The 23,444-nt window shown below is 40.6% G+C and overlaps 1 protein-coding gene and 1 pseudogene across 5 annotated transcripts in view; one reads left to right on the top strand and one right to left on the bottom strand.

The window, feature by feature from the left end:
• Positions 1 to 23,444, top strand: part of Hecw1 (HECT, C2 and WW domain containing E3 ubiquitin protein ligase 1) — a 361,630-nt gene that overhangs the window by 83,423 nt on the left and 254,763 nt on the right. The gene's annotated exons all lie outside the window — the stretch shown is intronic.
• LOC116082556 lies at positions 7,122 to 7,704 on the bottom strand (annotated as a pseudogene).

Raw genomic sequence — 23,444 nt, 5'->3', positions numbered from 1 at the left:
TTGTTCTTTGTTTGGCTTTAAGAAAAAGTCTCTAGTGCAGGTTGTCCTTGAACTCCCTGTACTGCTGAGCTTGGCTTTGAACTTTTGATCCTCCTGCTTCCTCTACCTTCCCAGTGCTAGAATTAGAGGCATATACCATCACATCCAGTTTACACAGTACCTGCAATTGAACCCAGGACTAATTCCCCAGTCCATAAATTTGGACTTTGTCTTCATTTTAAAAAAGGTAACAAGGGCTAAATGTGTCCGAGGTGCCACAGTTCTTCGTGCACAACCCAGAGGTGCTGAGCTTTCAACTGTGGTGTCTGAGTTCCCCTGTTCTTTCTACTCTGGCTTTCAAGTCTTAGCAATGTGTTTTAAATGCTTTCTTCTAAGGGGCTGCTTAATGAAACAGAAAGTAACCTTTTCAAAACTCTTCCAAAGGAAGGGTTTCAGCCACTTAGGACGAACAACAGTATGAACTAACTAGTACCCTCAGAGCTCCCGGGGACTCAACCACCAACCAAGGACTATACATGGTGGGACTGATTGTTCTGGCAGCATGTGTATAGTAGAGGATTGAAAAGTCAATCATCAATGGGAGGAGAGGACCTCGGCCCTGTGAAGGTTCTGTGGCCCAGTGTAGGGGAATGCCAGGGCCAATAAGTGAGAGAGGGTGGGGTGGCAGGCATGGGGAGGGGGGAGGCAACAGAGGTTTGTTCTTGTTGTTTTTGTTTGTTTGTATGTTTGTTTGTTTTTTTTGGAGGGGAAACTGGGAAAGGAGAAATCATATGACATGCAAATGAAGAAAATATCTAATTAAAAAAAGAGAAAAAAAAACTCTGAAAATACCTTTCTTGTGAAAGTTGGAACCTGATTTAAATGTACAACATGCCAAAAATAATGTTAGAGAAAAGAATTTGTAGAATATTAGTATCAGCCATGTTTAGAAGTGTCCAGCCTCTCACATGATCACCAAAATAAAAAGAAGATATTTTCTCTATAGTACTTCATCCCCTGTTTTTTTCCTGAAATGAGAAAACATCAAAATTTTTGAAATACATACACACACATACACACACACACACATACACACACACACACACACACACACACACACACACACACACTCATGGAGGGGGGAAATTCTTGCTTTCCACAGGAAATTATAAATGGAAAACATCCACATAGGGTGCTGGAGGAAAAGTGACCGACAGTTCCGCCCAATGGCTCCATTTGGAATGAGCTATGCTTTTAGGTGAGGCTGAGGCAGTCACACTGAAATGGTAATGGAGAGCTCTCACTCTTCAATATGAAAACCGAGAAGTGGTATGCTAACACCACCTTTGCTTGAGGTATGTGGTACTTTAATGGCACTACATTGTTTTTAAGAGCAAAATGTGGTGCCCAATATGTATTTTATTGGTACTTAATCTTTTATTGTGGTGGTGCTCACCCATTAAAATGAAGGCTAGAGGTTGGTTGAGGGATTTTATATATGCAGGATTTTTCTTCCCTGAAAGATCAGACAACTCCAAATGCAAAATTCCTGCTGTCGTTTTAAGAAATGAATGTGAAAAAAAAATAAATTAAAAAAAAAAAGAAACGAATGTGCTGGTGAGAATGTCTCCCATAGGCTCAGGCATTGGAACACATAAGGGTACTCTTGGGGGAGTTTTAAAAAGTATGGTTTTGCTGAAGGAAGTATGTCACTGAGGCAGGCTTTGAGAATATATAGCCTCACTCTGTTTTGAGTTCACTCTCTGTGCTTCATGCTTGCTGTTAGTGGTGTGATATTCTAAGCTCCATGCTCTGGCTGCCTGCTACCCACTGCCCACTGCCCGCTGCCTGCTGCCTGCTGCCACACTGTCCTGCTACCATGCACTAAGTTGCCCTGAGCATGGCATTTTATCACAGCAACTAAACAGAAGTTAATACCAGAGAGTGGACTCTTGTCTCAAAAAGAGCCTGATCCTGTTGTTTGGTGTAGAAATGTGAAAGACTTTGGAATGTTGGCCTAAGAGAGCAGTTGGATGCTGTAAGCAGAGCTTAAAGGGCTATTTTAGTAGGATCCTGAAAGACAGTAACACTGAGAGCAGAGTAGAAGATGCAAGCTACGCTCAGGAGATTGCAAAGAGAAATAACATGATTGTGTTAGCTAGAGGCTGTACCATTTTTGTGATCTATTTGACAAAATAACCTGGCTGACTTCTGCCCTTACCCTAAGAACATGATTGAGGCTAAGTTTAAAAGACATTGACAGGGAAAGTTTCAAGACTGCATCATGTTGAGTGTGTGGTATGTTTGTTGCTGGTAAGGCTTATCATTTCTCATTTAAAAACAACACAATTTGGTTTCTTAAAATGAGAGCACATATTTTGCATTTGAATTTATTTGAGCACTGAGAAAGAAAAAACACACACATATATAAAATTCTTCAAACATTAAAAAAGAGGAGAAGGAAATACAGAATGTACAGATTGGAGAGAAAACGAACACAGGTGAGCTTAATATTTCAGGCAAGGCCTGTGCTGGAAGACAGGCTATAATTGTTGAAGTGACTACTGTTGTTAAGAAGAGGCCTTCTTTGTACTGAAACAATACAAATGCTGCCTAGAGGCCACACTCCACCCATTTCAGCCTCACACTTGCAAAAGATCCTCAAGAAGGCAACAACAAAGTCTTCTACAAATGGGATCCAAAGTGGCTAGGGGATGTCCCAAGCTAGTAGCTAAACTTGGCAGTGTTGTCCATATAGTTCTGCCTTTAGAGGCATGGAAGATGCAAAAATGAAGGAGTTGTGGAGTCCTCTTTTGTAGTTTCAGGACAATCACTGAGACAAACTGTGAAACTGAAGCCTGGATAGTGATGGAGCCTGCAAGACATTGGAGCCTGCAAGACATTGGAGCTGAGAGAGCCGTGAGACCTCTACCAAGATCTGTATACAGTTAAAGCTTTCTTCAACACTTAAGTGTTAAAGCCACCAGTTCTCCGAGTCTACTGCGGCAAGGGAAACAAAGTTCTTTGTGATGGGACCTAAGGAATGTCATGCCTTGTACACAGTGACTATTTGCTTCCTGTTCGGCATGAATAGCTAACTCTTGAGTTGCATAGTGTGCAATCTGCATGACGACATGCAGTGGAGTTGTCACAGTTGCTTCAACTGATTGAGACAGCTCAAGTTACATGTTACATTCATTTCCATTCAGTCAGTGAGCCAAGTACCTTCTACGCTATTCCCACACAAGATACTGGACGTACGTGGCCCCTCACTGTGTTAGAAGTATTTTCAATGCCCAAGACTGCTGGACAGCTTGTTGCCCATATGGTCCCCATATCAAGCACACCTCAACTGTCACATAGGGAGTGTTTATTTATTCTTTCAAATTATTTGCTTGCTCTACCCTGTCCCATCTTTGTTCCTGGAGACCACAGCAATCTAAACCTAATATTTCCTAGCACATTTTCCCTCTAATCAGTCTTTGTTTCTCCTTGTAGCAGACTACAAGAAGAAGATGCATTCTTTGAAATTAAAGAGCAAATTATCCTCCCTTCCTCCCGGGAAACATGTGGTGTAATATTTCTAATAAGATTCTGCAACTTTTAAGAGAGCTTTTTAAAACACGTGATATCTTGCTTCAGTGGAATCTAGGAGCAGATAGTTGATCTTCAGTCTAGCCAAGAGAAGATAGGAAGATGCTCATAAATTCAGAGCTTTGTAGAGAGGAGAGAGAATCAGTGCAGGAGGAAGTGCTGGGAAAACAATGACCTCCATGCTCATGCCTTATTTGGGGCTTTTACTCCATTTCTTCCCATTGGGTCAGCCACATTTCCTCTTTGATTTGACCTTCTGATGTGCTTTAACTTGGTTGACTAAGAGGCACAGTCAATTTTATAAACACAAAAGTCATTAATCTCTGTATGGTCCTCTAACAACCCTAAGAGCTTTGCAATGCCGAGTTTTCCTTCTCTACCTCCCACATGTGGGCTTCCTTTACTTCCTCTTTTCTGTACACTTCTAAGTCTGGTCATTTATCATTAATTTTATCAGTTGTATTAAAATGAATAAAAGCACTGATTTCACATAACTTTTTATTTCAACTTACTTCCAGATATTCAATATTCTCTGGCTAAAATAATTTTTAAGTTAGGCAGAATAGAAAATCTCTGATTTTTGTTATTCCTGAGTCAGCCCTTCCTCTTGAATTATAGGCTTGCTAAATACATAGCTCTAGGCTATCTGTGGTGTTTTCCCTTTGAATATATTATTACACTATCTTCTGAAGTACTTTGATGCTGTGCAAAGATGAGGTTTTAATTGCTGTTACCTTTCAGGCAATGCTTTTTCTCCCTCAATGACGTTACAGGGGCTGTGGCTATGTTCTTCTGATTCACTGTGCTGTGTTTATCTGAAGATGTACTTAAGTTATTCCAACTGAGACTTACTGTGCTGTCTCGGTCTTATGACTTATACTGTTCTTCACATTTGGAAATAGCTAGAGTATCTTCTCTTAACTATTACCCATCTTCCATTTATCAGTTTCTGAACAAGCCATTAGTGTTCTTTTACATTATCTTTCTTTCCCCGTGTTTTTGTAATGCATGTTTCAGATCGTTAGACAGAGTGCTACACTGTTTTTCTCCTACTCCTTTTCCATAGACAAGTCTCTGATATCTAGACTTTCAAAATTCACTGACCAGATGTTTTGGGGTCATAGTCCTTTCTTCTATCAAATCTACATTTTTTTCTTCCAAAGTCCTTTGCTTCTCTTTCTCATTCTTCCTTTACCGATCTGGACATTTTAAGGAGACACTCTTACTAGAAATGTTTTCCTAGCTTGCTATTACTTTTATGTCATGAGGTTCAAAGTCTCTCATTTCTTTGTCTCACTGTGAAATCCATGGTCAAGTTTAGTAGTGTGCTATGTCAGAAATATAGCTATCACTCAAGGTTGAGGTTATATTTGCATATTTCTACAATATCAGGATTTGCTAACTAACTAATTCACAGTTTATGTCATATGTCAAGTTTTTTTTTCTGCAATTTTCCAAGTAGTCCTGATATTTCTTATAGCTGGCCATTGGCAAACACAAGACCTTTTATCCCAATTTTAATTACTAATCAGCTCATATACCACATATAACACAGTAATTATATCCCTTTATATGGACATATGTACATTACAGAATGGCAACAAAAGAGATAAAGAGACCACAGGAGAGTTAATAGAAGCCTTGCTGGAAACAGAGGCATAGAGCAACAGAAGTGCAATGAGAATCACTATAGTGGCTAGCCAAGATGTTCTCAACCTAGCTGGATTCAGAGCCTGGCTGCAGGGGATGCAGAGGGGCAAATCAAACTGAAGAGGTGAATGCAGGGGCAGCTCTTGTCAGGTGACCCGATGGACAAGCAGATGGTAATTCCAATAGGCTGAATTACAGTGGGATACTAGCCTGAGGCTGCAGCCTAGAGGACTTAGATGACAAGTCAGGTAGAGATATTGTCACCATATTGTTAAATGTCCTCTTCTTCAAAGGTATCTATGTGATAGAGTGGTACCCTTTCTTGGTCTACTGTGTTAAGTAAGTTTAAAGACTGCTTTTTCTGATACAGTTTTACTATATCCATCTATTCATACTTTGATAAATGTATAGGTGGTAGTATTTTACTTTTAGGAGTAAGTTATTTATCAGTGCCTGTGGCTAGTGCTAGGCAGGTATCTACATGTATAACAAAGTATAGAATCTTCTCCACTTGCACTCAAAAATGGAGCCAAATGTTGCTATCAGATGGAGTTACCTTGGACACGACAGTCTGAAGACACTATTTTACCGAGTATGGAGTAACAAATAGCAGGGAACAAACTGATCTTAATATAGGACTATTGTACTGTCCACAGAGACCATTTCATTTTCTCTTCTGAACCTTATGGGATTTACTACTCCATGTCAAATATTTATGTTGATTTTCAAGAGGCTGTGTAAATGTGTCTTTTCTTCTTTGTTTGGTATTAATGACGATTCTTTCTTGGTAGCTTGGGCCTAGGACACATTCTTTGAGGAGAGTTCCAAGATTCTTGGCCTTCTTAGAACTTCTGTTTCAGTAGCCAGCTTTGGCTCATTTTCTCCAATGCTTCTGACTTTGACTTCCAGTGGGAAACTTGGAATCTGATTTCCTCTCTCTTCAAGAAAAGTCTGAGCCCTGGATGTGAAGCTTTGACATATTGGTACTTGTCCTTGGCTTCACCAAGTTGCTTTAGCTTTTCGCTGTTCTTCATTTCCGGAACCTCTGTAGGTATTGAATTTGATTTTCTGTACAAAGTAGTATCCCTTGTTTAGCATTTTTATATCTTTACATGGAGTATGACTGCATAGGCAGTGGGAATTGTGGAAGATTCCATCTGTATGAGGCTCTAGGTGGTTTCAGGAAGGCTGATGCACACTAGTGACCACCCATCCTACAGAATCACTGCCTGTGACAGATACACTGTTATGGAATGTCTGAGATGAAGTCTGCCTTAAAGGCTTGATAAAGACTGTCATTGTTGTTACCTTAGAAGCAGAGTGTACTTCACTGCAGTGTCCTTAGTCAGGGACCAGTGATGTTCCCCAGGCATCATTCTGCCTCTTGGGTGGCACATTCTCTTTCAGATCTTTCAGGCATTTGAAACTTTTCTTTATTTAGGACTATGTGATAATTTCCTTCTCCTTAGCAGAGCACTGTAATATGTAATATCTGTGTTTCCTCTCTCTCTCTCTCTCTCTCTCTCTCTCTCTCTCTCTCTCTCTCTTCCTCTCTCTCTCTTTCTCTCAACAGATTGGAGTTAGAAAGAAGCTCACTTTCTGCTTTGCTTTGCTTTGGTTTTGTACTGAGTAGTCTCTATTAATGACTCACATTCAGTTATTCTTTCATAATCAGTTCTTCAGTTAATTAATTGTACAAGTGTGATAAGCTAGCTGTTTGCTCTGGGAATCTCAATGTAAAATACATACAACAAAGCCTTTTCTGAGGTCTTCTTTGTGGTCTTGTTTTATCCAAAAATCTGTCTTTTTATTTCCCTAAGAACAGTTAAACCACATAATGGATTGTGAACCTGTGAACCAGGTCCACTGAGGACCAGTAACCCTGAGTTACATTAGACTTATTTGTTGATCTCATCATACAATACCAATACAAAAGCAGCACTCAAGCCTCTCAGTATGCAGGATGTGCCACCTCTGAAGGAAGTGTTGACAGCTTCTTCTTTTGCAATCTTCCTCTAGCTGTCAAATGTCCCCGTATACATACTATCATCACCTTTCAAGTCATAGGGCATCACCACTCTAGGAGAAACAGTGTCAGATTGACAGGGCACCAGCCCTACAACTTCCATCATGCTCTGGACAATCATCCAGCTCACAATAAGGTACACATTCTTTGGGATCAAAAGCATTCCCTTGGCAGTGTACAGACTCAGAAGTAGACAGCACTGTAGATGATGGTTTTCAGGTTAGAGACAAGTAATGAAACCCTGGTAGAGACCCTTTGGGCCATCAGACTTGAAGACCCTAATGAGATAGTCACTCAGCCCATTGAATACATGCTGGGAAGAACCCTTGCTTATGTTGGCTGACCATACGCAGCAAAGTACAGCAGGTAGGCAAAGCATAGGGAGGTGGCCTCAGATTTCCCATTGAAGCCAGGTTACCAATGAAGTAGCACCAGAACTGTTTATGCTGATCCATACCCAGCCCTCCTACTCACCCCTGATCCCCCATCCTGCCCCTCGAAGGAAGAACTACTTGTATTTGTCCTTGGAAGTGAAGTTGAAAGCTTGGGTGAGGATTGCATTGGCCAAGTTACCCATCCAGAAGGAGAGAAAAAAAAACCCTGTTTCTCAGGGATTCTCAGGACACAATAATACGTTTGTCATGTTTCTCTTCACTGATCTGTTTGTTGGCATGCTGGACATTCAGCATCAATTTGTTCCCTCTTGGGACCAAAGGGGCAGCAATAACCACTTGCCAAGAAGTCCTTAAGGAAGCTCAAAGCTTCCTTAACAACAGCCATGATAACAGCCGAAAAGCAGCAACCTTTGCTCTCTCCTAACCACTCCCATCCCCACCCTCACCTCCTTCTCCCATCACCCCAATACTCCCACAAACCCTCCCTATTTCAGTCACTTTCTGTCTCTGAGCAATGCTTTCTGTTTTGATTTGTTTTGTTCTATTTTGTTTTTTGAAGCATGTGCCACCATGTCATCATGACTGGCCTTTAACTTGCTATGATCCTCTTGCCTCTGTTTCCTGAGTACTAGGTTTACAGGTTTGTGGCACCCTGCCAAACTGCCTTTTATATTCCTTTTCTTAAAGACTTTTTAAATTTTATTTTATATGTGAGTGCCTGCATGTCCATGTGTGTATTGTGGGCATACCTGGTGCCTGCTGAGGCTAGAATAGGGTACTAGGCTCCCCAGAACTGAAATTACAGAACTTGATTAGCCTCCCAATGTGGGTGCTGGGATTTGAACCTCTGTCTTCTGCAAAAGCAGCAACTGCTTTTAACTCATGAGCCACCCCTCAGCCCATCCTTTGTCTTTTTAGTATGTGAATAAAAATGTTACAGTTGGATGATGATTTTTGTAAGTAAGATGCAACTGGGTAGGACTTAAAGAAGACGTAGAAGGGAGGAGCCAGATGTCTTTCCAGTCAGCTGAAAAGGAGAGATTAACAAGTTATTTGAGTGAGAAGAATAGAGGAGACACATTTGAATGCTGGCAGGAAGGAACAGAAATTAAACAAGAGGAGAGGTTGGGGGTTAGCACAGAGTGAAGATGTGATAAATAGAGTAAACTTGTGGAGAGGGCAAGGCACACATGGCAAGCTCTAGGTCATCTGTCACACACAGTTTTGCTGTGTCTATGCTGACTCTGCCAGGAGAGAATTTTTTTTAATTTTATTTAATCAATTTTTTACAATCCAGATTTTATCCTCCTCCCAGTATGCCCTCTGTTCCACATCCCATATCTCCACCCCCATTCCCCATCTCCACAAGGATGTCTCCACCCCCCACGCCTGACCCCATCAGATCTCCCCACTCCCTGGGGCCCCAAGTCTCTTGAGGGTTAGTGGCATCTTCCATGACTGAGTCCAGACCCGGCAGTCCTCTAATGGTATGTGTTGGGAGCCTCATATTACCTGATATATGCTGCCTGGTTGGTGGCCCAGTGTCTGAGAGATCTCAGGAGGCCAGGTTAGTTGAGACTGCTGCTCTTCCTACAGGGTTGCTCTCCTCCTCAGCTTCTTCCAGTTTTTCCCTAATTCAACCATGGAGATCAGAAGCTTCTTTCCGTTGGTTGGGTGCAAATATCTGCATCTGACTCTTTCAGCTGCTTGTTGGGTCTTTCAGAAGGCAGTCATGTTAGGCCCCTTTGATGTGAGTATATTGTAGCATCAGTAATAATGTCAAAGCTTTGGGTCCCGGCTTGAGCTAAATCCCAATTTGGGACTATTGCCGGACATCCTTTTCCTTAGGCTTTTCTCCATTTTTGTCCCTGCAGTTCTTTCAGACAATTATGGGTCAGAGTTTTTGACTATGGAATGGCAACCCATCTATCCACTTGATGCCCTCCTGTCTTTCTACTGGAGGTAGACTCTACAAGTTCCCTCTCCCCACTGCAGGGCATTTCATCTAAGGTCCTTTGAGCCCTTTGAGTCCTGAGTCTCTCTCACTTCCCAGGTCTCTGGTACATTCTGGAGGGTCCCCCAACCTCCTACATCCCTAGGTTGCCTGTTTAGATTCTCTAGGCGCCCTCAGGGCTTCTGTCCTGTTCCCTGACCCAATACTTGATTATGTTCTCCTCTTCACCTCCCTGTCCTCTCCCCCCACCCAAGTGCTTCCCTCCCTCCTGCCTCCTGTGATTGCTTTCTTTTCGGTCCCGAGTGGGATTGAGGCATCCTCACTTGGACCCTTCTACTTGTTGACCTTTTTGAGTTTTGTGAATTGTATTCTGGGTATACTGTACTTTTTTTGGCTAATATTCACTTATTAGTGAGTACACACCATACATGTCATTTGTGGTTTGAGTTACTAAGCACAGGATGATATTTTTTAATTCCTTCCATTTGCCTGCAAAATTCAGGATGTCCTGATTCTTTCTTTCCTTTTTTTTTTTTTTTTTTTTTTTTTTTTTTTTTTTTTTGCAGAACACAAAATAGGATGTTTTGTTTACACATTTTTTTTTCATTTTCTATGCAGTATTTATTTTCATCACCATTTTTTTCTTTTTTTTAATAAACATTTTTATTAGATATTTTCTTTATTTACATGTCATACGATATCTCCTTTCCCAGTTCCCCCCCAAAAAAAGAAAAACCAAAACCCAAAACAAACCCCTGTTCCCTCCTCCCTCCCCCTGCTTACTGACCCTGGCATTCCTCTACACTGGGGCATAGAACCTTCACAGGGCCAAGGGCCTCTCCTCCCATTAATAACCGACTTGGCCATCCTCTGCTATACATATGCTGCTGGAGCCATGAGTCCCACCATGTGTACTCTTTGGTTGGAGTTTTAGTTCCTGGGAACTCTGAGGGTACTAGTTAGTTCATATTGTTGTTCGTCCTAAGGAGCTGCAAATCCTTCAGCTCCTTGGGTCCTTTCTTTAGCTCCTTCATTGGGGACCCTGTGCTCAGTCCAATGGGTAGCTGTGAGCCTCTACTTCTGTATTAGCCCGGTACTGTCAGAGCCTCTCAGGAGATAGCTATATTAGACTCTTGTCAGCCAGCACTTGCTGGCATCCACAATAGTGTCTGGATTTGATGATTGAATATGGAAAGGATTCCCAGGTAGAGCAGTCTCGCGATTGTCCTTCCTTCAGTCTCTGCTCCATAATTAGTCTCTTCATTCCTTGCATGGGTATTTTGTTCCCCCTTTTAAGAAAAAACTAAGTCTTTCTACTTTGGTCTTCCTTCTTCTTGAGTTTCTTGTGGTTTGTGGATTGTACTTTGTGTATTCTGATCTTCTGGGCTAATATCCATTTATCAGAAAGTATATACCATGTGTGTTCTTTTGTGATTGGGTTACCTCACTCAGGATGATATTCTCCAGATCCATCCATTTCCCAAAGAATTTCATAAATTCATTGTTTTTAATACCACATTTTCTGTATCCATTCTTCTGTTGAGGGACATCTGGGTTGTTTCCAGTTTCTACCTATTATAAATAAAGCTGCTATGAACATGGAGCATGTGTCCTTATTATATGTTGGAGTATCTTCTGGGTATATGCCCAGGAGTGGTATAGCTGGGTACTACGTCCAATTTCTGTAGGAACTACCAAACTGATTTCCAGAGTGGTTGTACCAGCTTGCAATCCCACCAGCAATGAAAGAGTGTTCTTCTTTCTCCACAACCTCTCCAGCATCTGCTGTCACCTGAGTTTTTTATCCTAGCCATTCTGACTGGTGTGAGGTGGAATCTCAGGGTTGTTTTGATTTGCATTTCCCTGATGACTAAGGATGTTGAACATTTCTTTACTTGCTTCTCAGCCATTCAGTATTCGTCAGTTGAGAATTCTTTGTTTAGCTCTGTACCCCATTTTTAATAGGGTTATTTGGTTCTCTGGAGTCTAACTTCTTGAGTTCTTTGTATATATTGGATATTAGCCCTCTATTAGATATAGGATTGGTAAAGATCTTTTCCCAATTTGTTGGTTGCCATTTTGTCCTATTGACAGTGTCTTTTGCCTTACAGAAGCTTTGCAACTTTATGAGGTCCCATTTGTCAATTCTTGATCTTAGAGCATAAGCTATTCGTGTTCTGTTCAGGAAATTTTCCCCTGTGCCTATGTGCTCGAGGCTCTTCCCCACTTTCTTTTCTATTAATTTCAGTGCATCTGGTTTTATGTGGAGGTCCTTGATCCACTTGAACCTGAGCTTTGTACAAAGAGATAGGAATGGATCAATTTGCATTCTTCTACATGCTAACCCTCAATTGAGCCAACACCATTTGTTGAAAATGTTGTCTTTTTTCTACTGGATGGTTTTAGCTCCTTTGGCCATAGATGTGTGGGTTCATTTCTGGGTCTTCAATTCTATTCCATTGATTCACCTGCCTGTCACTGTACCAATACCATGCATTTTTTTTTTTTTTTATCACAATTGCTCTGTAGTACAGCTTAAGGTCAGGGATGGTGATTCCACCAGAGGTTCCTTTATTGCTGAGAATAATTTTGGCTATCCTGAGTTTTTTGTTATTCCAGATGAATTTGCAAATTGCTCTTTCTAAGTCTGTGAAGAATTGAGTTGGAATTTTGATGGTGATTGCACTGAATCTGTAGATTGCCTTCGGTAAGATGGCCATTTTTCCTATATTAATCCTGCCAATCCACGAGCATGGGAGATCTTTCCATCTTCTGAGATCTTCTTCAATTTCCTTCTTCAGAGACTTGAAGTTTTTGTCAAACAGATCTTTTACTTGCTTAGTTCGAATCACACCAAGGTATTTTATATTATTTGTGACTATTGTGAAGGGTGTTTTTCCCTAATTTCTTTCTCTGCCTGTTTATCCTTTGTGTATAGGAAGGCCTCTGATTTGTTTGAGTTAATTTTATATCCAGCTACTTTGCTGAAGTTGTTTATCAGGTTTAGGAGCTCTCTGGTGGAATTTTTAGGGTCACTTAAGTATACTATCATATCATCGGCAAATAGTGATAACTTGACTTCTTCCTTTCCAGTTCATATCCCTTTGATCTTTTGTTGTCTAATTGCTCTGGCTAGGACTTCAAGTACAATATTGAATAAGTAGGGAGAGAGTGGGCATCCTTGTCTAGTCTCTGATTTTAGCGGGATTGCTTCAAGTTTCTCTCCATTTAGTTTGATGTTGGCTACTGACTTGCTGTACATTGCTTTTACTATGTTTAAGTATGGGCCTTGAATTCCTGATATTTCCAAGACTTTTATCATGAAGGAATGTTGGATTTTGTCAAATATTTTCTCAGCATCTAATGAGATGATCATATGGGTTTTTTCTTTGAGTTTGTTTATGTAGTGAATTACATTGATGGATTTCCGTATATTGAACCATCCCTGCATCCCTGGGATGACGCCTACTTGATCATGATGGATGATCATTTTGATGTGTTCTTTGATTCGGTTTGCAAGAATTTTATTGAGTATTTTTGCATCAATATTCATAAGGGAAATTGGTCTGAAGTTTTCTTTCTTTGTTAAGTCTTTGTGTGGTTTAGGCATAAGAGTAATTGTAGCTTCATAGAACAAATTTGGTAGAGTAACTTCTGTTTCCATTTTGTGAAATAGTTTGAGGAGTATTGGTATTAGGTCTTCTTTGAAGGTCTAATAAAACTCTGCACTAAACCCATCTGGCCCTGGGCTTTGTTTGTTTGGGAGACTTGTAATGACTGCTGCTATTTCTTTAGGGGTTGTGGGACTATTTAGATGGTTTATCTGATCCTGATTTAACTTTGGTACCTGGTATCTGTCTAGAAAGTTGTCCATCTCATCCATATTTTCCAGTTTTGTTAAGTATAGACTTTTGTATTAAGATCTGATAACTTTTTTTAATTTCCTCTGTTTCTGTTGTATGTCTCTCTTTTCATTTCTGATTTTGTTTATTTGGATCTGGATAGTCTGGCTAAAGGTTGATCTATCTTGTTGATTTTCTCAAACAGCCAGCTCCAGGCTATGTTGATTCTTTGTATAGTTCTTTTTTGTTTCTACTTGGTTGCTTTCAGCCCTGTGTTTGATAATTTCTTGCCATCTACACTTCTTGGGTGTATTTGCTTCTTTTTGTTCTAGAGCTTTCAGGTGAGCTGTCAAGCTGCTAGTGTATGCTCTGTCTAGTTTCTTTCTGAAGGCACTCAGAGCTATGAGTTTTCCTCTTAGCCCTGCTTCCATCGTGTCCCATAAGTTTGGTTATGTTGTGCCTTCAGTTTCATTAAATTCTAAAAAGTCATTAATTTCTGTCTTTATTTCTTCCTGTACCAAGTTATCATTGAGTACAGCATTGTTCAGCTTCCATGTGCATGTGGGCTTTCTGTTGTTTTTGTTATTGAAGACCAGGCTTAGTCCATGGTGATCTGATTGGATGCATGGAATTATTTCAATCTTCTTGTATCTGTTGAGGCCTGTTTTGTGACATATTATATGGTCAATTTTGGAGAGGGTACAATGAGATGCTGAGAAGAAAGTATATTTTATTTTAGGATGAAATGTTCTAAAGATATGTTAAACCCATTTTGTTCATAATACTGTTATTTTCACTGCATCTCTGCTTAGTTTCTGTTTCCATGATCTGTCCATTGCTGAGCGTGAGGTGTTGAAGTCTCCCACTATTACTATATGAGGTACAATGTGTGCTTTGAGCTTTAGTAAAGTTTCATTTATGAATGTGGGTGTCATTGCATTTGGAGCATAGATGTTCAGAATTGAGAGTTCATCCTGGTAGATTTTTCCTGTGACTAGTATAAAGTTTCCTTCCTTATCTGTTTTGATAACTTTTAGTTGAAAGTCAATTTTACTTGATATTATAATACCTGTGCCAGCTTGTTTCTTGGGACTATTTTCTTGGAAAATTTTTTCCCAGCCTTTTACTCTGAGGTAGTATCTGTCATTGTCCCTGAGGTATGTATCTTGTATACAGCAAAATGCTTTGTCCTGTTTACATATCTGGTCAGTTAGTCCATGTCTTTTTATTGGGTAATTGACTCCATTGACATTAAGGAAAAGTGATTGTTGTTTCCTGTTATTTTTTTCTTTATTATTAGATATTTTCTTTATTTACATGTAAATTTCTCCATTCCCAGTTTCCCCTCCAAAAAAACAAAGAAACAAACAAAAACAACAAAAACAAACCCCTGTTGCCTCCCCCATCCCCATGCCTGCCATCCTGCCCTCTCCCACTTATTGGCCCTGGCATTCCCCTACACTGGGGCACAGAACTTTCACAGGGCCGAGCTCCTCTCCTCCTATTGATGATCAAATTGCAATCCTCTACTATACACATACTGCCAGAACAATCAGACCCCTCCATGTGCAGTCCTTGGTTGGTGGTTGAGACCCTGGGAGCTCTGAGGGTACTAGTTAGTTCATATTGTTGTTTGTCCTAAGGTGCTGCAAATCCCTCAGCTCCATTGCCAGCCTAAATATAGCTATCTCCTGAGAGGCTCTGACAGTACCTGAATAATACAGATGTTTCCTGTTATTTTTGTTGTTAGAGGTGGAATTATGTTTCTGTGGGTTTCTTCTTTTGGGTTTGTTGAAAGAAGATTACTTTCTTGCTTTTTCTAGGGTGTAGTTTCCCTCCTTGTGTTGGAATTGTACATCTATTATCCTTTGTAAGGCTGGATTTGTGGAAAGATATTGTGTAAATTTGTTTTTGCCATGGAATATCTTGGCTTATGGTAATTGAGGATTTTGCTGGGCATTGTAATCTGTGCTGGCATTTATGTTCTATTAAGGTTTATACGACATCTGCCCAGGATCTTCTGGCTTTTATAGTCTCTAGTGAGAAGTCTGCTGTAATTCTGATAGGTTTGCCTTTATACTACTTGACCTTTTTCCCTTACTGCTTTTAATATCTATTACTCAGAGTCCAGCTGTCTCTGGGATCCTGGGATCCTGGGATTCTGAGATCTTGGGTGTATCAGAGTTCCTGGGAGTCAAGCTACTTCTGAGACTCTGAGATCCTGGTATGACCAAGCTCCTGAGATCCTGGGATCCTGGGATTCTGGGACCCTGGAGTCCTAAAATCCTGGTCATGCTAGAGCACCTGGGAGTGGAGCCTCCTCTGGGGGCTATGAGACTGGCCACTGAGTTCAAGCCCAAGATAGACCAGGGTAGACTAGAAGGAACTGAAGCCACTGTTCAAGGATGGGAGGGGTTCCTGCATCCCTGGATCCTGCTGGTTCCAGTTACTCCCGATGGTGTTGGAACAGATGTTGTGTTCTCCTTACCCCTGATCCTAAGATCCTGGGCATGCTAGAGCACCTAGGAGTGGAGCTTCCTCTGGGGGCTGTGTCCAGTGAGTTCTTAAAGTAGCAGCCATACTATAAATGTTATATGCCAACTATATCATGTTACCCTTTTACTTAGGTGTCTTCAAAAATTCCTTACCTTATGCGTGACCACCATTGTCCTTCCAGTGAACTATGCCTGCCATGATCTGTTCTCTGGTTTCAAACCTAACTTTGTTCCCCACTGTCCTTCCCTTTCTTCTTCCTGGTCTGGCTATGCTGACCTCCCTGCCCCTTCTTAAGATGCTCATATGCTATTATTCTACCTCAGGATGTCTGTGCTTGTTCATCCCAGTGTCTGGAGTTCTCCTTTGGACATGCGTCCTTCCTTTCCTCTCTTCTTCACTTGAAGTCTCCTTATCTTTGGGACTTCTCCTGGAAACTCATGGAAATTTCATCTTCTATTCACAGTTTAAAATATTGATTTTTAACTCTTATGGAAATGTCCTACTCTAAGAGCTAGGCATAATAGAAACTGAGTTATTACAGGCATGGCTTACACAAAACTAAGGGTAGAGGATAACAAGTTAAAGGCCATCCTGACCTACTCAGAGAAGTCCTGTCTCAACAAAGAAAAAAAAACACCTCTCATTCTATAATAAGTGAATTTTTCACTTACCTGATTTAAATATTGCTCTATCCTCTCAAGCATAAGCTCTTTCCTCTAGGATTTAAACTCTGTAATGTTCATTATGTGTGTCTTGTCTGTTCTGTCGTAGCAGACACTCCCCCAAAGTTCCTGAAAGGAACAGATTTCTAAGAGATAAAAACAAACAAAAACATAAGTCAAGAAATACATTATAATAGTTGGTGTGCCACCTGATTTTGTTAACATAAATTAGCAATCCTCAACAAACTGGGTCAATAACTGCCAGGCCTATATTCCAACTTCAAGTTTTGACTATATTAGATACTTTTCACCTACTATAGAATTATATCCTAGTAAATTCATTTAAACTTAAAAAATACAGCAAACACAAAATGCATTTACTACATCAAACCTATTAAATAATCCATCTCAGCACTACAGGGGAACCACCTTCAAAATCTTGTGACCGATTCAACTATTTCACTACCTATTATCACTAGATAGTATTAAATTACTGTATTGATGACAGAAAAGTTGAATAAGTTGCTGAAATCAGTACAAAAAAAGGCTTTAGTTAACTGAAGGCAGAGGTAAGCCTGTCTGCTTTACATAATTCTGCCTAATCATGTCACTCATTGTACAAAGAAAATGTTTTGATAGTTCGTCACTGAAAACCGTTTTTCATAATGATAAAAAGGTACTCCAGGACTGGCTATTATTCTTAGAAGATGGCTTTGTTGTCAAGCATAGAGTTACATTATGATAATTTTCACATCAGATGTCCTTTGGATGGTCAAATAGAAAAGCAAGGAGCCCTGGGCTGACTGGCACCTAAGCATCAGCTCTGACAGGATGGAAGGAGTAAGGAGTATTCAGAGCTCATGGTCATGATCATGACCCAGGATAATGCCTGCCTGGAAGCTACTTAACCTTTGTCTCACAAGATGAGCTCAATTTTACCCTCCATCTTGATTTTGTATCTCAGATGCACAGAACTAGACTCTGAGGAATAAACTGTAATGACAAAGAGAACTGCATCCACAGGTGCTCCTATTTATGTTTCCTGACTATTAAGCTAGAACCATCCTCTAAGAACAAACTCATCACCTTCAGAACTAATTGTTCCACAAACTAGGCAGGGTCCATCAAATTGGGAAGAGAGTGTCAAATGCCAAAGGAACTTGAAGGGTAAAAATTAGATCCAGAGTCTGCTCAGGGCTGAAGGGAAAAAGACAAGGAGGAGAGCTCAGGCTAGCTAGGGGAACCAGAGTGCTTGGCTTACTCAGTTTGGAGCGGCTCCTTAGGGGAAGACCTGCTCCACTGCCCCAGCACAGTGGGTCCCAATGAGAAGAGGCAGTCCATGGTTTTAAGGCATTTATTGTAGAAAGGCAGAGAGAGGGAGAGAGTAGGGAAGTAGAGGCTGGCCATGGCCATATGTGGAGGGAAGAGAAAGTGGGGTTGGGGTGGGGGTGGGGGTGGGGAGCAAGGAAGCAAAGGTAAGAGCAAGAGAATAAGAGGTAAGGGGGGCAAGCAGCTCCTTTTATAGTGGGCTGGGTCTATCTGGCTGTTGCCAGGTAACTGTGGGGAGGAGCATACCAAGCTGTTGTCAGGTAACTGTTGGAGTGGAGTCCAGACAGAATACCAGGAGCTTGGGGCATTGCCTACATAACTGATGGCCACACACCTGTCTTCAGGGGGCTGCGGGAGGCTGTATCTGTGACAGGAGCCAGGGGCCCAGGAGGCATGACAGAACACTGTCCCATGAAGGCGAAGTCACCACCTATCAGGTCACCAGGGTTCAATGCCAGGGACCAGGCTGTCTGTGCACATCTCACTGCCCCACAGGAACTTCCAAGAATAGTTTTATTACAATGGTCAGTGAGGTTTTCTCCTCTCTAAGAAAAGAAAAAAAATTCTAAGGCACATTCAGACTCATTTACCTTAATGTCACCTGTTCTTCCTCACAAGTCTGGTTCATGTGTTATTTGGAGTTTCCCACAAGGGAGAATTCATGGAAAGATTATTCCTTCTTCCCTGGATCTAGTCCACCCATCAGCAAATGCATAACAGATAATTAATACTAATGTAGGATCTTTCACCACAAACAAAGCAGGGACTCTTGGTGGGTTTGGGGTCACTGCAACTTGATTCTCCTACTGGAAATCAGCAGACCCTAAATGTCCATTAACCATACTTAAGACAACTTAAACTAATAAATATTGTTAATTGTTCTTAGGGAAAAGAAACTCACTCTAAACTAGAAACTGTGCCTTTCTTCAAAGATGGGATTATGAAAATTTCTCATACTTTTTTTACTTGTACGACTTGGATTTTTAAACAGAAAATGTATATTGTTTCAATAATTGATAAAACATTTACATGCTCAGTCTTTTATACTATTTGTAGCTTTTAAAAGACAGTATCTCACTATGTAGCTTTGACCATTATCTGATATTTCAAATTTTTTATGTATAAAATTTGAACTTACAGATATCTGCCTGCCTATGCCTCCTGGGTACTTAAATTAAAGACATATATCCCATGCCCAGTTTGCTAGCTTTTTAAATTCCTTATCCATGAATGATCTTGTCTTCCTCAAAAATCCTCCACTTATTTTGCCCATGGATAATATTTTACCAGGTTTCTTTGATTGTTTTATTAAAATTTATTTCTTCCAAGTGACCTAGCAGTGGCAGCTGATTATTAGACCAATGAAGACAGTATTAGTACCTTCCAGCACTCATAAAAAATAACAGACCCAGCTAGAAAAATGACTGATTTATAAGATGCTAGAAAGGGTGCCAGGAGTGCTTAGAAATGATGCAGGCATATTGGTCAGTAGTCAAGCTTGGGAAGGAGTAGATCATGTAAGGCTGCCCCCTTCCTATGCCCCAGGTGTCTTCAGAGCTTTACTGCCAGGCTTCACATCTCTCTTGTGAAATGTGCTCTGACTGTGTTTTACCAAAGCCAAAAATACTTGAGTTCAGACAAGGAACTAGATATGGTTGGTTGGTTGGTTGGTTGGTTGCTGTTGTGTGGCTGGGAGTAAGCAGATAGCAATGAAGATGGTGGTAGGAGTGGGCCTGATCTATTTTTCCAGTTTGTATGAAGTAAGTCTCTAGCTGGTATTTGGAATGTGAGGCTAAAGAAGTGGTAAAGCATTCAAGAATGAAGTTACACAATGAGTCTAACTTCCAGGTTTTAACAAATCATTATGCCCATTGTAGAGATTATATCTGGGGCAAGGGTGAGAACGCAGATCATTGGTGGTGACTGGAATTAGGTAAGGAAGAAGCTGGACTGGAGGCACCAGAAATAGTGATTGGTAGATGAACTTCTGAAAATTAAAATGTATAATCAGATGATCTTAGCACTTAGACAAAAGAATTATGATCCAGAGGGGTAGATATAGGAACTGATGTTGATTTCCATGTTTCTGACAGGAAGCTTTGGGTGGATGGAGGAACTCTTCCTAAGTCTAGACTTTAGAAAAATGACTAAACATGAGAACAAAGACTCTGGGTTTGGCCAAGGTGTTCAGTGTGGGAGTACTAAGGTGAACTCCAGATAAATGCTTTGGGCTGTCACAGACATCTTGGAGTTGTCAGTGCTGGACAGTGTTGAAGGATGTCTGATTAGTTTTGCTTTGTCTGTCAACTTGGCACAAGTAGAATCATTTGAGAAGACGAAAACTCAATGGAGATAGTACCACTACCTTTTTGGTCTAGGGGAAAGTCTACGGGCCATTTTATTGGTTAGTGACTGATGTAAGAGGGCCCAGACCACTATGGGAGGGGATGCCATGTGAGAGGTACCACTCCTAGGTTGATGGTCCTAGGTGGTGAAAGAAATCAGGTTGAGCAGACCATGTAGAGAAAGCCTGTAATTAGTGTTCCTCCATGGCCTCTGCTTCAGTTCCTACCTTGGCTTTTTACCCTCCATAGACTGTAGCCTAAGATATGTAAGCCAAATAAACCCTTTCCTTCCTCAGTTGCCTTTGGTCACGTGGTTTTATAGCAGCAATAGAAAGCAAATTAACTCAAAGACTATATACATGAGGATGTAGGCCTAGTGTAAAATTTTAAAGACCCGACAGTCTCCATGCTAGAAAAGGTGATGTGGTAAGTGAAGAGGAGACTTCCAAGAAATCAAGCAAGAAGCTAGTGTCCATGATAGTGTAAAAGGCTAGTGTATGAGAGGTCCTGTAGTGTGCATCATTACTGAGAACCCAGTATCACCTCTTGTGATGTCAGGCACAGAGAAGGGCTTAGAGCATAGATGTCGGATTTGCTCAGGCCACAGTTATGAACATAACAAGTGTACCAAAATTGCAAACTTGCTGTGACTTCTTTCTTGTGGCAGCAGCTTCCTCTTCCTCCTCTTCTGCTTCCTTTGTCTTCTCCCTCTTCCTCCTCTTCTTATTTTTTTTTAAGTTTTTGAGCTTATAATACAATTACATTTCTCCCTTCCATTTTATCTTTCTAAACCTTCCCACATACCCCTTCTCGCTCTTTCAAATTCATAGCCTCCTTTTCCACTAATTGTTATTATATGCATATGTGTATATATCATATATATATTCCTAAATATAACCTGCTAGTCTGTATTCTGTTACTTGTATATATGTTTCCAGGGCTGACCATTTGGTATTGACCAACTAATTGCTTTTCCCCAAGAAAGACTATTTCTCCCAGTTCTTGCATTTCTTAGCTGTGCCTATAGTTCTTTGTGTAAGGTGGAGGCCTCATAGGCTTTTCCCGTACCATTCACTTTGGTACATTTGTAAGTATTATTCTTGCTCAGCTCATATTTGGGCAGTCATGTTGGAAAGACTTTTTGCATGTAGCTTCTGACATTACTAGGAGACAAAAATCTCAGAGCAAACTCTCTGATCTCTGCACCCTCTTCCACAATGCTCTCTGAGATTGAGGGGAGATTGAGTGTAGCTTCATTAAGACTGAGACCCTCATTCCTGTATTTTGATTGGTTGTGGCTTTCTGTAGTAGTCCCTGGGTCTTGCAAAAAGATGTTTCATTTATGAGGGGTAATGACTAAACTTACTTGTGGATATAAAGATAGATTGTTGCTAGAGATTGTGTGGGTTTGGTAAAGTAGTGGTTGTAGGTTCAGCTCCAATATCCATGACTTCCTAGCACTGAGTAGTTAGCTAGGTTTCCAGTACCAGGTATTTTTTCCCGAGAGTTGAGTAGGTGTTGACTACAATTAGATAGTTGTTAGTTACCACCAAGATATGCATGCCACTACTGACCTCTTAGTGTTATTGTGGCATGTTAGTAATTAATATAATCCATAAGCATCATAGGCAAGAGGCAACTTACAGTTGCCTCTCTTCTTTGGAAGCTTCCATGGTACCTTCTGGTACCGTAAAAACTTGTACTCAGAGAGCAGTCATTCAGGTCCTACCACTTTAAAAATATAGGGTCTCTTTAAAAATTCAATTTCCTAACTGTATTCTTATACATTAATTTTTTAAAAGCTGCTTACTTATTATTCCAAATGGTGCATTAACACAATAAGATCAAAGCAAAACCGAAATTCAGCAGTGTAAATGCTATAGTAGAATGTCTAACATCTAGGATTCACTGTATAGTTTTCTGGCTCCAAAAGGGCTTGTACAGCTCTGCCATCTGCAGCACACACATATAGCTCTCCTTATGTTGTTAGGCCAGCTCTACTTGAGGCCTTCTAACTGCCCTTGGCAGATATCTCACTAGCATGGATCTCCAATACCTTTGCTTTCTATTACAACTAATGCTGCATCTTCACTAATGGTCTTCCCTTTCCTCTCTACAGAAATGTTGACCTTGCCACACCTTGCCAGGCTCCAAGTGATCCTCATGACCCCTTGTATCCCTTTAAAATCAGTATCAACTGGGCAACTCTTTCATACTCTTTACTGGTCTGTTGCAAGCTCAAAATGTAGCCTTGGCCTCCTAAGTCCATAACTTCTATGCACTAACACTGAGAAATAATTTTCCGATTTTCCCAATGAAGTACAGAAGATTTCACTTCAATGATATTGATCTCTTATTAATTGAAGCTGATTCTTCAGTCACAGTTGATCATAGATTCTGTACCAATATATAATATAATTCTCCACCCAACCCAGTTATAAGAGTATTTACCTTCTTCTGAAATCTCACATTCCAGGCCTTCATTATTCACTTTTCTTTCAGAATTATGATAGTCTGAGCTCCCACTACCACAATCCATTCCCACCCACCCCCTCTACTGGTACTCAAAGGCTTTCCCAGATTAAAATTCCAAATATTTCCACAATCTTCTGACAAAATATGCTAAATGATCAGGTCTATCATAGCAATACCCCACTCTTGGTACCAATTTTTGTTATGCTTTATCTTCTGTTGCTGTGATAAAACAACCTGACTGAAAGCAGCTAAGGGGGGAAATGGGTTTATTTCACCTTACAGGTAATAGTCTGCCTTAGTTACTATTACTTGTAACGAATTATTAGTTACTTAGTTATTATTGTGAAGAGAAGCCATGACCAAGGCAACTCTTATAAAGCATTTAATTGCATACCTGCTTACAGTTTCAAAGGGTTATTTCATGATCATAGAGGGTTAAGAATTGCAGACAAGCATGGTGTTAGAGCAGAAGCTGAGAAGTTTATACTCTGATCCAGAGGCAGCAGGCAGTGAGAGTGAATGATATTGGTCCTGGCATCCACTTTTGAAACTTCAAAGATCTCCCCCAGGGGGATAACTCCTTCAAAACTGCTACACCTAGTAACCCTTCTCAAACAGCTTCCTTCCCTGATGATAACCATTCAAATATAAGAGCCTATAGGGGCCATTCTCATTCAAACAATCACCCTGTCATTTA

Source organism: Mastomys coucha, unplaced genomic scaffold (genome assembly GCF_008632895.1).
Source record: "Mastomys coucha isolate ucsf_1 unplaced genomic scaffold, UCSF_Mcou_1 pScaffold7, whole genome shotgun sequence".
NCBI classification, from domain to species: domain Eukaryota; kingdom Metazoa; phylum Chordata; class Mammalia; order Rodentia; family Muridae; genus Mastomys; species Mastomys coucha.
Note: the sequence above shows the minus strand (reverse complement) of the source record. Positions and strands in the feature narration are given on the sequence as shown.